The sequence below is a fragment of the Lontra canadensis genome, unplaced genomic scaffold, assembly GCF_010015895.1.
Source record: "Lontra canadensis isolate GAN:19392208 unplaced genomic scaffold, GSC_riverotter_1.0 scaffold2, whole genome shotgun sequence".
Lineage (NCBI taxonomy): Eukaryota > Metazoa > Chordata > Mammalia > Carnivora > Mustelidae > Lontra > Lontra canadensis.
The window spans coordinates 39,630,360-39,642,981 of NW_022630996.1; the positions used below are offsets into that span (position 1 = coordinate 39,630,360).

At 45.2% G+C, this 12,622-nt stretch overlaps 1 protein-coding gene across 2 annotated transcripts in view; it reads left to right on the forward strand.

Annotated features, from left to right (window-relative positions):
- CPVL (carboxypeptidase vitellogenic like) overlaps positions 1 to 12,622 on the forward strand; it is a 126,110-nt gene that overhangs the window by 32,018 nt on the left and 81,470 nt on the right. The gene's annotated exons all lie outside the window — the stretch shown is intronic.

The following is a 12,622-nucleotide window of genomic DNA, read 5'->3' on the forward strand; positions in this document are numbered from 1 at the left end:
ATATAAAGGAAGCCTAGCAATATGAGCACATTCTAACAGGTAGAAATTTTTCGTGTGTGTGTTCTTGGAATCTCTTAACTTTATGCCTTTCATAAACCATACTATGCATGTGCATTTTTGATGTTACACCTTTTAATATCATATCATTGAATACAGGCATTTGTCACGAACTCCTTTGTATTAGTTCTCTATTGCTGCTGTACAGATTACCACAAACTTGGTGGTTTAAACGTTGCAAACTTATTATTTCACAGTTCTGCAGGTCAGAAGTCTGACATAGGCCTCACTGAGCTCAAATTAAGGTGTTGACAGATTTATGGTCCTGCTGGAGGCTCTCAGGGAAGATCTCTTTCCTTGCCTTTTGCATTTTCTAGAGGCTGCTCACGCTCCTCGCCTCATGGCTCCTTCCTCCATCTTCACAGCCTGCACTGGCAAGCAGGCTCACTCCTTCTCACATTGCGTCACCCTGGCCGATGGCGTGTTCATGTGACCTTCTCTGGCTCTTGTCCTCTGCTGCCCTCTTTTACATTTAAGGACCCTTGTGATAGCATTGGGCCCACTGGATAACCCAGGGTAATCTCCATATCGTAAGGTCAGTTGACTAGTGACCCCAAATCTTGCCAGCTACCTTAATTCCCAGTCACCATGTGGCTTAATCTATTCACAGAATCTGGGGATTTGGACGTGGACCCCTTTGGAGGGAGGGCCCTGATTCTGTGCCAAATGGATACTTGAAGAATTTGTCTAGATTTGTGATTCTTGGTATATTCTCTCTCAGTGAGTCTCACAGTTTATTGTGTATAAGAATTATCTCCAGATTTCCCCCAGAGACTCTGACTTGTAAAGTGGGAGAGGCCAGCAAGTGATAGAATTACCAGGTGGACTATACCTGAGAAGCCCTGGTTCCAGCCTACAGGCCACTGTCCTGTTTTTAGTGCTCCTGGACCCAAAGTGATCCACACCCCTTTATCCAGAGAAAAACACCTCCTGCAGATAAACTGGTACACATGTGGGTGGTGTACTGTCCCATGCACCCATCTGAGCGAGGACTGGAACATGGACCTAATGTGGCCTATGGGGTCAGCTTTCCTCATCCTGCTCAATGTTCCTCTAAGGCCTGCTGGGGCTCCGTGTCCCCAGAGCTCTCTGACTCCCTGAGCCCCGAGAAATCCCATTTCCTACTTTCTCTTCTGCTTCGGTGGCTGTTTCTGATACCAGGAAGTTCCCCATTGTCTTCTGCATGTTGAAACTCCAATAGTAATAACCCAGATTTATGAAAACAGGAATTAATGGTGAGGGAAGTGGTCAAATGAAAACAAAGCAAAGACTCAAATCATTTTTTTCTCTTGCCTCTGAACAGGGGTATGGTTTCCTCTAGAACGTGGGTGGTGCAGCAGGACTGGAAAGCCAGTCAGGGAAATGGGCTTAGACTCTTCTGGTTGCCAGACTGACATCTGAGCCCTCACTGCATTAAACAGTGACTGGGCTGCTGGGGTCTCCCCCCCCCCTTAATTAACTGAAGACATACCTCTGCATCCCCTAGCCAGGTGATGCTCTTTGGGGCCCAGGACTATAGCCCGAAACATGCTCTAAGATGATCCCAGAAGACATAAACTCAAGGCTGTGGCATCAGGAAAGAAGATGCTCGAGGACAGTGTGTTCTATTGGAAGTGACAGGCTCAGCTTCAGGGGAGAAACAGACAGGCTGAAAAGATGGTACCCTGACAACTGTCAGCATGGGACAGCCAGGATAGACGGTTCTGAGCCCTCCTTACCCGGGGAGCCCCCAAGCAGCACTGGCATCTGGGGCCCCAGAGCAACCATTCTTGCCCAGCCCAGGGCTGTAAATAATGAAACAGGCCATTTGAGAGGAAGTAGAGAAAGCAAATGAGAAAAAGAAGCGGTGATCAGATCACCCAGACAGGGGAAGAGTTCTTTCATTTGGCAGAAAGATTAGTTCCTTTCCTGCCACGGGGAAGCAGCTGAGATTATCATCAGGAGAGAAATGACCCTTTACAAAAATTGAAGGTAGAGAAAATAAGAGATCCAGGAAGGATGCCACCTTGTCATATCCTCTGAATATTTTGGGGGGGATGCTGTTTCTCAAATTAGTTTTGTCTTCCTGTTATTTCTGCAAGACTCCCCTGTTATTGTATACAGATCAGTGTGTAATGGATTCTAGAGCTGGAAATTGGTGTGCAGTGGGGACACGGTATGCAAGAGAAATAACAGGCATTTTATTTCATGGGGGAAGAAGTATAATGAAGCCAATAAAAATGTCACAATTTTAATGACTATTGTTAATTGAATATTGACTATGTGCTAAGCACTGTGCATTTTCTTATTTAATCCTTACAATAACCACATGAAGAAGAAATTATTATCCTTGTTTAATAGATGAAGAGGACTACAGAGATTAAATAATTAGGCCCCAATGGCCCAACTAGAAATTGGTAGAACCTGGATTTAAAACTAGGCCTCCGATGGAGAAATCTTTGTTCTTGATCATTGTACGTTGATCCTGAGAAAACTGGCCATAAAAGGTGCTAGACTGCATCATTAACATTATAGCTCTTGAGTTAGTCAAGTTTGCCTAAATCCTTGGCTTCCGTGTGACAAATGTGAGCCTACTTGACAACAGTTTTGAGACAAATGAGAGAACGTGGGAAAGCCTCAGATTGGCACCTGACACGTAGTAAGTAGAACTTCTATTGCTATTATCTCATTATCATCGTGTTTATCATTATTAGTTTTCCTGTTATTAATACAAATACTGAGCAGAACTAAACCAGTCATGATGTGGGAGATTAAAGAAGGCAGAGACCAGGAGGCCATTCCAAATTGGAAGTCGCTGAATGCCGGCGAAGCGTGTGGATTCATTGCTACTGGGTAAAGACATTACAAAGTGACATTGGGGTTTTCCAATTTAAGAAGATAGAAAGGTGTAGAGATTATTCTTTTTACAATTAGAATTCTTCCCTCTGGAGAAAGATACCCTGTATTTGAATTTGTCTCGTAGATATGGGAATATAGATGATTTGTTGGATAGTCTGCCTCAAGTATTATGGAACCTAAACCAGAGACCTTAAGAGTTAGGCCTTTGGCCCTTTGCTAAGGGCCCCATCCTGCTCCTCTGGCCGAGAGAGTGGCTAGGATTCCTGGAATCTGAGTATCTGGTGACTGAGGAAGATCAATATCATATTGAGGAGTCAGCAAGGCTGGGACAGGGTGAGGTAGGCAGACTCCAAGAGTGACCTTGGTTTCTAGACGGGCTCCTGCCATATTGAATCAAGGCTGGCCCTTGTGAGCAATGCACTATAGAAGAAGCAATGGTGGGTGACTTCCAAGGCTACTCTCAAGGGCAGAGTACTTCTGCCTTGGTCTCTTGGATCACTCACGCTGAGAGAAGCCAGAGGCCATTGGGAGGACACTGACGCAACCGTGTGGGCATATCCCTATGGAGAGAAAGTCCTCTCCCACCAGACAGCACCAACATTGGACGATGTTCATCCAGCCCAGTCAGAGGACTACGGTCCTGGCTGATATCTTAACTGTAATTTCATGAGACACCCTGAGGCAGAACCATCCAGCCAGACATCCCCAAATTCCTGACCCACAGAAAGCACGGGAGAATGATTGATTCCTATTGTCTTAAGCCACATGCTATATAGCATTAAATAACTACTAGAGCCTCTTCTACGTACTTCTGGGCTGTGACTATGACATCTTCTGACCACTGGAACTAGCTCCAAATTCTATCCTTTTACTTGCTCCAAGGTAACAGAGCTACAGATATTTTTTCTGCATAGCAAGCATGATATTAAGCTTTGTCAGTAGAGGGTGCTGGAGGGACACTGCAGGAGGACGTTGGCTTCTCTTCCTGTTCCCTTGTCCTGCCTTGTGCTTTCTCTTGGCCCTGCTGTCCAGTCTATCAGCAGTGCATGTAGAGGGACATCCACGAGTGCCCTGCTCTGGCTGGGCTCCCAGACCACGAAGACCCTCAGCAAGCTTACAATCCTGGTTCTGTCCCAGTGACCACCCGGCTGCAGCTCCCTCAACATGGACGCCATATATCCCAGTACATCCCATACTTTCCAGTGAGCTGGTTCCCTAAGTACCCTAAGCCGCCTCTGGCATTACATCCCCACTTTTGCCCAGCAGTGAGTGGATGGGATGCCCATGGTGGATGGGGACCAGGACCCAGACTGGAACTTGTAACACAATTAAAGGTCAAAGATATCATGTAAAAAAAAATACCAGTAATTTAAAGATGGGAAATTTTTAAAATTAAAATTATATGTGGCTTCTGTCTTCTGATTGGATCCCAATTAATATAGCCAACCCATTCTTTATTTTAATTAATTAATTATTTATTTATTTAGAGTGAGTATGTGTGTGTGGTAGGGAGTGGGGGCGAGGAGAGGGAGAGAGAGAATCTCAAGCAAGCTCCATGCAGGGCATGGGCTTGATCTCATGACCCTGAGATCATGACTTGAGTTGAAATAAAGAGTTAGATGCTCAACCAACTGAGCCACCCAGGCATCCCTAGCCAAGCCATTCTAAATCCTTCTCTCCCGCCCAGAGACACCAAGGGCAGAAAATGGGGTCAACTGGAAAGGCATCAGGAGCCCCAGCAGCCAGTCTTTCTGTCTCTGCCTTATTCTGTCCAAGACCCCAGGATCGCTCATCTCTGCTTCATTCTGCTGTCTTGGCAGATTAATGTGCTTTGTTTCTCCAAGTATCTGGTGGAAGATGGCTACCCTACAGTTTCTCCCTTTATCTGTCCTTGAACCTTGCAATCAACAGACATCAAATAGCACTTCTGCTCGGGACAGATGTGACTGCCCCACTTGGGGTCAGGTGTTCTTTCTTGGTCTAACCAGCTAAAAGCTGAGAGTGCAGTTTCATGTGATATAAACATGGGTAATGGGAAACAGAAAGTCCATTCTTAGAGAAGGGGTGTGGTCTGAACGGATCTCTTAAAATATGTCTGCTCAGAAGTCTGCAGACCCATTAGTCGTACAGCAACGATTTGGAGGTCACAGGCATGTGTCTTCGGACTTGCACTGTTTATCTTCTCTTTACTATTATTGTACTTATGGCATCAGAGAGCTGGAAGAATAGAAGGTTGGTGAGACCAAACAAGAAGAAAGCAGCTAAAAATGATAAATTATGGATCGTTCCATCCATAGAAGTATTCGAACTGGAGAAACTTTTATGTGCCTAATTTCACATGGAGAAGAGAGTGTCTAACTTCTCCAGCCACTTCTTTGTTTGCATCAAGAATGGGCAAGTCAGGCCTGCCTTTATCTAATAACCACCCCACACCCCAATTCATTCTAAATCCCACCTTTCTGGCAGGAGGCACCAATAGAGAAGCCATAACTACTTCATGAAGGAATGGGAGCCAAGGACAAAGGTTAGGAAGGAGAAAGGTAGAGAAGATCCTGGTGGAGTGTAAGTTGGCTCAGACTGGTGAGATGATTCCAAGCTCAAGGAGAGTCTTGGTAGTGATAAAAGGACTCAGAACAGAAAAAGTGTTTGGGAAAGTTCGTTTTCCGTGTGATGGTGCAGGGGCAACAATCATAGTAAAGGAAGATTTAGCAAGAAGTCAACACCAACCACTGTAAGTAAAGCTCAAAAAACACATTAGTCTTAAGCAAGTTGTGTGTGTGTGTAGAACTTAAATGTTATGAGTTAGCTAGTTAACAATTCTAGTCACAAAACTAGTTGCTTTAAATAACAAAACCCTGCTCTGATTAAACCATTAGCATAGCACTGAAGTATCAGCTGACCTGGGATCTGTGTGGCAAAATGGGAGTCCATTCAAACCTACTTGGGGGAATTTCAAGACATTTACTTGGGCTACTAATGACTTCAATTAGGACAGAACACATTACTTAAACCAAGCAAATGATCAGCCTCTGCATATAGAAGTGTGAAGGGAGCTTTAATTAATTTACTAATTGCACTTCTCATCTTAAGCAGTACCATTGATTTGGATCTGTTAGTGGTTCAGTTGCTGTTTTCTCTTACAAAGTATGGGGTGGGTCAGGGGGAGGATAGGGGTGGCTAGAATATGTACCCGGCCCTGGGTGTTGGCAGGCAATGTTGCCCTAATACTTGCTGAGATACCTGATGCCTTAGGGTCACTCCAGTTTGTCCTCTGTATAAAATGCAATCACGTTACTGCAGATTACCAAAATTGCCAAGCCTTTAGTGCCACTTCCAGGAACTCACTGCTTTCAGGGATATGTGTAAAGCTTGAGTTGAAGGTTATCTCTACCAGGAAATACAGGAGAGGGCTTGGGAGGACAGAATGGAAGGTGGGTATGGTTTGATGAGGGGCAGGGTGAAAAGGAGGACCCAGCACGATGGGACACCATCCATGGAGAGCATGTCTGCATGGGGAGAAATAGGGCAGGACAGTTTGCTTTCATTAGTGTTCACATAGATTCCTTTGTGCTCACTTAGAAGCAAGGAGGAAAGAAGAAACTGGGTGTTTCTTTTTTTGTTTTTTTTAAGATTTTATTTATTTATTTGACAGAGAGAGTGTGAGAGGGAACATAAGCAGGGAGAGTGGCAGAGGGAGAAACAGGCTCCCCACCGATGTGGGGCTCAATCCCAGGACCCTGGGGTTCTGATCTGAGCCAAAGACAGACGCTTGATGACTGAGCCACCCGGGGGGACGAAACTGGGTGTTTCTAAGACTCCTTTTACGTAGAGAATGCCAAACCAAATGAATGAGTTTGACTTATTTGGACTGAGAATCGATTAAGACATAGTGTAGATATGTTCACCATCATTATGAATAAAAACTGGAACACGCTAATGTGAGACATTGTGAAACTTCCATCTGTAGGGATTCTGAAAAAATAAATAAATAACCTGCTTCCTTTGGGACTTCACATTCTGGAACAGACCCTGAGGAAAGAGTGTCCAAGTTCATGAATTGGCCACCAGGGGTCACCAGGAGAATTTCAAGGGCTTCTGAGGCAAAATCCTGATTTCTTGCTCATCAACAAAAGGTGCAGGTTTGTGGGACCTGTATGCCCGCACTCTTCTGTTGGTAGAGAGACTTCTCACTTAAATATGTATGACTCTCCGTGGCCTTTCTCTTATATTTAGAATTTCTTTGTCCCTTTTTTTTTTTTTTTTTTTTTTACAGACATCACAAGTAGGTAGAGGGCGAGGCAGAGGGGGAGGGGGAAGCAGGCCCCGTGCCGAGCAGAGAGCCCTATGCGATGCGGGGCTCGATCCCAGGACCCTGAGATCATGACCCGAGCCAAAGACAGAGGCTTTAACCCACTGAGCCACCCAGGCGCCCCTCTTTGTCCCTTCTTCATCCTCAGGTCGTGCTACACTGCTCGGACCTATAGGAACATTAACATTTTGTTTTCTTTTTAGTTAAATGTATAAATGCTTATCAGTAGGGGATCACTCATCTTTCAGGTCTTAGCTCAAATGTTAGCCCCTCGCCAGACGCCTCACCAGACGCCGCCTTTAAGTGTTCAGTCTAATGACTTTCCCTTGCTCTCTCACATCACCCGCTTATTTAATTACTTACTTATTGCCCATCTTCCAACCTCACTAGAGAAATAATCGGAGCTAACATTTACATAGATGTACCAGGCACTGTTCTAAGTGCTGTGCATATATTAACTCTTCGAAACTGTACCACAAATGTATAACATACGCATTATTATTTTCAAACAGAGGACACTGAGATGCAGAGAAGTTAAGCAAATTTCCCAAGGACACACAGCTGTAAATTAAGGTAGTTGGAATTCAAACCTTGGCGGTCTGGTGCCCGAATCCATGCTCTTCACCATTGAGTATCCTACCTGTCTATGAGTGGGAGCTGGTCGGCATCCCCAGCCTCAGAACAGTGCCTTTCAGTGTTGTAGGTTGTATGTGTTAATAGGTTGTGGTAAATTCAGAATGCCACACTCTTTTATAAAATGATCATATGTACTGTTATGAAAAGATTTTCATAACAAGCCAAGTGACTCTAGCAAGTGTAGGATATTACATATGGCCTGTTCCTATTTTGAGGGGAAAAAAAAGGTATTTACACACACGGCATATATGACATCTACAAAATATTTATATATGTATGTGTTGGGGGATTGTTAGAGAAAAATCTGGAAGATTAAGCCTCTCCATGATCATTTCTAGGGACCATGATCAGTGGAGTAATGGGGATTTTTTTAATACCTCCTTTAAAAAACTATTAGTTAATGGGGCACCTGGGTGGCTCAGTGGGTTGAGCCTCTGCCTTCAGCTCAGGTCATGATCCTGGGGTCCTGGGATCGAGCCCCACATGGGGCTCTCTGCTCAGCGGGGAGTCTGCTTCCCTCTGTCTCTCTGCCTGCCTCTCTGCCTACTTGTGATCTCTGTCAAATAAATAAATAAAATCTTAAAAAAAAAACTGTTAGTTAAGAATAAGCGTTTTTTTTTTTAATAACATGACAAGTTTTAAGGAAAATTTCTAAAACTTTTGGCAAAAATAAATGCCCTTTTTCTCTTGTTCCATACACTCTTGCATTATAGCTTCAAAATAATAAATACTTCGAAAGCCCTGGCCTTTGTAAATCTGTAAATGAATTAGAGCAATTGTTTCTTACTTCATTTGAGCTGAAGTTTTGCAATGTGGTTTTGTTCAGGATGTCTTCATTTACTTCTATTCTTTCCTAACTTGGGGGTGGAGAGTGAGAGAGGGCTGCATTCTCACAATTGAGAGCTAAAGAGATCACCCTGTGAATTAGCGCATAATAACTTTATGCCATTACTACTGATGTAATTATTATTTTATGTATGACAACAGGATGTCATATCATATGACAGAAGTCTATGTTCTGTGGTAAAACTAACTCTTGGGATTTTAGCACTGAATATGTAAACCTGTATTTTCCAGCATCTGACTTTTGCATTTCATTCCAAATAAGGGCAGTATTCGTTCACAGGTTAGTGGGTGTATCAAAGTAGAAAGATGTGTGCATGGCATTTTCTTGAAAAATGGGCTTCTTCAGGAGTTGTTGAGCTCATTCACCTCCTTGAGGAAAGTACATTTGAGGAGCAAGGTCAGCTGAGGTTGAAGGTGTGTGTGCTGATCCCTTATTATTGAAGCATTCCAAGAATGCAGTGTCGGGTACTTCAAAGTTGCATAATAAAGATGTTTGGCACCGTCGCATTTGACTTCACTTTGTAGTGTGGCCTCTCAGGGTCAGACTATTTTTCTGAGAGCCCAGAGGTCCCATCATTGTGCCAGGTCACAGGAAGGGACATGAAAAGTGAGGGGGAGATAGGGCAGAGACCAGAGGGCCCCGGGCACTGGGGAGGACAAACTTCCTTTGCCCTCACAGATTCTCATCCCTGCTTCCACCTCAGAACCACATGGGGAGCTTTCAAAAACGTCCATACCTGCCCCACCCCAGGCCAGTTGATTTCGAATCACTAGGATTTGGGCGTAGGCAGCAGTTTTTTTACAAAGCTACTTTAATGGCTGGCCAAGATTGAGAACCACTGGCTCACATGTACCACACCGTGGCTTCTAGAAGCTCCTGTGCGCATTGGGAAGGAAATGGAGGCTGGGTGGACTGGGTGGACTCCCGTATCTCACGTCCCTGGGGAGGCTGGAATGGCTCTCGTTGAGATCCGTTGCTTCTCTACCTCTAACATGCTCCCCTGCTGAGGGGATACAAGTGGAAGTTGGTCCTAGTGCGTGGTATTGAAGAGCGAGTTGGAGGGTCTGAGGGGAGCTAAAAATCACTGATTTGAACAAAGCCCCCACAGTTGGGGTCAGGCAGGTTAGGGTGGAGCTGGTTCTATTTATTTAGCCCAGCAGAGTCTGCAGTATCTTTTCATGATACGTTTCCTCAGGCCTGTGAGGTGGGCCTTGTTGTCATTTGATGGATAAGGAAACTGGACTGGAAGAATCGGAGGGCCGGGATCACACGGCTGTTTTGTGGCCAAGTAGAACCAGAATCTGTGTGGCTAAAAATCCGGGGCAAACCCTTCCTCCCCCGCAGCAGCCTTAGAAGGCTGCCTGTGATCATGGTATTTCCTGCTTCAAATTATACGACAAGTCCCTAGTTCTCTTGAATTCTTTTTTTTTTTTTTAAAGATTTTATTTTTTTATTTGACAGAGAGAGACAGAGCAGCATCACAAGTAGGCAGAGCATCAGGCAGAGAGAGGGGGGAAGCAGGCTCCCTGCCGAGCAGAGAGCCCAATGTGGAACTCGATCCCAGGACCCTGAGATCATGACCTGAGCCGAAGGCAGAGGCTTTAACCCACTGAGCCACCCAGGCGCCCCAGTTCTCTTGAATTCTTGATGGACATTTGCGACCCTTGTGGCAAGGGTTCTAACTAGTGAAAAACCAACCAGGGAAGGTATCAGCCAAAGGAGCAAGGAAAAACACCCAACAACCCATTTTTCCTCTTCTCTCATTTGTAGATCGTTTACATTAAAAGCATCTATAAATTCATAGTGTTTATTACAGAAATAGCTAACGTGTGCAGAACACGTTCTCTGTGCCACTCACTACACTTTGAAGAGTAGATTTGAGTCCTCCCATCAACCAAATGGCTTAAGTACCATTATTTTTTTTCATAAGTACTGTTATTGACCCCTGTTTTACAGATGAGGAAACTGAGGTTCAGAGAGCTTATGCAACTTGCTTATAGCCACAGAGCTGGTGGACAATAAAGCCCGGATTTGAATCCAGTTTGGGGCAAAGGGCTCACACACTTATCCATTATACCAGGCTAACTCTTAAGAGTTCCTATCTGAGTTCCCAGTCTGACTCTGGGCTCCTACCTTTTCTACCTGTTTATTTAATTGTAATAATTGCTAACAATTATTGTTCCTTTATCAGACATTAGGCATTGTTCCAAGGGCTTTACAAATTTTATCTCATTTAATTCCTTGATACTAGAGAATGGACCCCAAGGTAGCCCCCCCATAGAGAGGCTCCTGTCCAGCTTACAGCTCTTCTTACCACCACCCCTCTTAATACAAGGCCCCCTTGTCCCCTTTCTGAAGCTGCTAAAGGACTATATCAGACTTCTGGTGACTGGAGAAGAGAAATCCTTCTCCCCATCTGTTCTCATGGATAGCACCCTGTGCTCGGCTCTTCTCCGAGGTGCTTGGCAATGGTGTCCCAGATCGCCTCCCCTTGAGTCCGTCTGCCTCTGCCGACACCTTCTCACATTGTCCACGTGGACGCAGCCAGGCCACTCAGACCTTTGGATGAAACACCGGTTGGTGTCTGTGTGGCTTGGCTAAGCAGGGGGTTGCAGCATTTCCTTCTGAGCTGAAGCAGTGAGATCCTTGCTTGCTGAGCGCGGCTGACTGAACATCCAATGAGCCACGACACCCAGTGAGCGCTCGCTGTCACATCCAACTGTGAGCCTCTCTGTAGCCACTTTGAGCTCCTTCCAGATGGCCCTGGAGGACTCCCTGAGGACCAGGTGACCTGTCGTTCACCGCTCTCACACCCAGCTCTCTTCTGTTGTGAGGATTTTCCCCTCCCGTGTCCCTCTGCCTGTGGCGTCATTCCCTGGCTCCTCTCACGGCTGGGTGGTTCTAGAACTCAGGTCTCATTCAGCTCAGGATCTCACTGAGTCCTTCCATGATTACTTGTGTTTCCAGGAAGCACTATTCTTTTCTGCCCTCTCTCTCTCTCTTTTAAAGTATTTTATTTATTTGTAAGAGAGAGAGAGAGCACAAGCAGGGGGAGCAGCAGGCAGAAGGGGAAGCAGGCTCCCCATTGAGCAAGGAGCCTGTTGTGGGGCTTCATCCCAGGACCCTTGACTGAGATCATGACCTGAGCTAAAGGCAGACACTCAACTCACTGAGCCACCCAGGCACCCCCTCACCCACTCCCTTAACATCACCTTTATTTCCTTTCTACAACCCTTAATCATCGGGTTTCTTCCTTTACTTATGATCTATATTTCCCATGAAAATGTAAGCTGGAAGAGATCAAGTGGGGTTTTATTTGTTTGTTTCACTCACTGCCCTGCTATGTAGCTGCTTCCAGCATGCTGTTCGACCCATACGAGGTGCTCAATAAATATGTAAAGAAATAAGAAAAAAGCAAAGAACCTTCTGGCACGGAGGTTGATGGTATTGACTCTGCTGCCAAAAGCTCATTTTTGTCATCCCAACCCTGCCAATGACCTTTTCTTACTTACTTCTTTCCTGTCCCCTCAATCAGTTTGCACCTTGCCTGGGGTTTTGTTGAAGCTGTTTGCATTGGCTAAACTGCTCCGGGCCTGTCCACTTCTTCTTGGGTCCCTCGTGTTGAAGGAAATGGCTGCTGTCCTTGTGTATATCCTTTTAGTGAATCAAATCAGAAAGGCCATCTGGGCTCCCAGTGAAACGAGTAGACTGTCACTGAGGAGGAAGGATTCTTTGCTGTGCCTCTGTGGGAATATGTCGATCCAATGCAAGTGGAAACAGCTAAAAAAAATACAAGCATGCCCTAGGCTGTACACAAAGGGGCATACAAAAGCGAAGCTTCTATATTCGGTGGGTTTCCTGGCTCTTAGCAGGGAAAGACTGAACTGAGCCAGATAGATACTGGCATTATGCGGCAAATACTAACTCAAGGCAAG